The sequence below is a fragment of the Protobothrops mucrosquamatus genome, unplaced genomic scaffold, assembly GCF_001527695.2.
Source record: "Protobothrops mucrosquamatus isolate PMUCROS unplaced genomic scaffold, P.Mucros_1.0 scaffold3492, whole genome shotgun sequence".
Lineage (NCBI taxonomy): Eukaryota > Metazoa > Chordata > Lepidosauria > Squamata > Viperidae > Protobothrops > Protobothrops mucrosquamatus.
In genome coordinates this window covers 4436-5845 of record NW_015389465.1, presented here as the reverse complement: position 1 = coordinate 5845, position 1410 = coordinate 4436, and positions in this window count along the sequence as shown.

Below are 1410 nucleotides of genomic sequence, written 5' to 3'. Positions count from 1 at the left end.
TCTCTTTTTGGATGCCTTTCTGTTCTTGCATGACTGATGTGTAGTAGCTGATTCACACTTCTCCCTGTCGAAATCTAGTTCTTCGTCTTGGATCACAATCCCCTGCTTATTTGAGTTATCTTCACAAATACCTTTACCTGTCTCCTTAATGTCCCTATTAAGGTCAGCAAGGGCACTGTAACTGTTGTGCAGGGACACAATACTGAGGTTTCCCCTCCCACAGCTTCCTGTATAAAGAAAATGCTAGGCTGGGTAGCAGGAGAGAAGAGGATTATCATTTTCTGACTGACAGATCTAGTTTCCAATTGCAGAAAAGCTTTACCTTGGCCCTGGTTTGAATTTCAACTTGCAATGTTATGGGGAGAAATGCACAACAAACTTCCACTGTCAGTAGGTGGCAACCATTTCATCAGCTCAGAGGAAAATGATATGGATATTAGCCAATCTAGCAATCCTGTTGAAAGACCATTTTCATCGGATTTCTCTTATCCTTCTCATAAAATACTAGCCCTTGAGAATCACTTTTTCCCTCCATCCTCATTTTTTCCCCACACTTTTTTCCTTCTGTTCTGCCTTATAAAAGATTAGCAAAAGCATAGCTCCTTTTTGTGAGCTCTGCTTTTAATACTTTAATACTTTACAGACTTTGCTGAAAGCAAAAGCCATAAAAGTAGTCACTAAGTGTTCTCTACGTTGACTTGAAACTTCTTATTTACACCGAATGGCCGTAAAGTTGGTTTTATAAGTAACTTAGTACACAGTCACAACTTCTGTACTTCGAAAATCTTTAAATAGTTGAATAATCTGTCAGTTCAAATATATCAAGGCTTCCCGATGCAGCCATATCTGTTTACTCCTGAAAAAAAAACATTGGTAAAAATCGGTCTCTCATTACAGTTTATTAATTTGCAAGCAGCCTTGCATTCTGAGAAGTCTTTTTGCTCGTCTCTCTTCAGCTCAGGAAGGAGAAGTGGGGTTTTCCCTTTCCCTTTTTTCTTTCTTCTTCTTTCTGCTTTCCTATCACCTCTCTCTCATGGATAACCCTATCAACAATTACCAAAATCTGGACAGGTCCTCTTAGTTTTATTTTTTTATTTACTAACTGCTTTGTAAAGTGAGAGAAAGATCCTTACTTATTCCAGCATTTGAAGGGAAAGAGGGATTCTTGGTGTTTAGCAAAAGTGATCCTCTTGATTGCTCTTCAGCTGAGTTCCTTCTCCCTAATCTCTCTGCTTTTTTTCCCCTCAGAAGCTATGCCAATTTCTATGACAGCCAGGCCCGTTAGATAAAGATAAGTATTCCTACTTCTTTTCTATAAGCTAATAAACCTCTCCATAAACCCTTCTGAAATTTACATCAAATAGTTCTCTCACTCTTAGGAGCAGTCTCAGTTTTATGTTTAAGTTACAT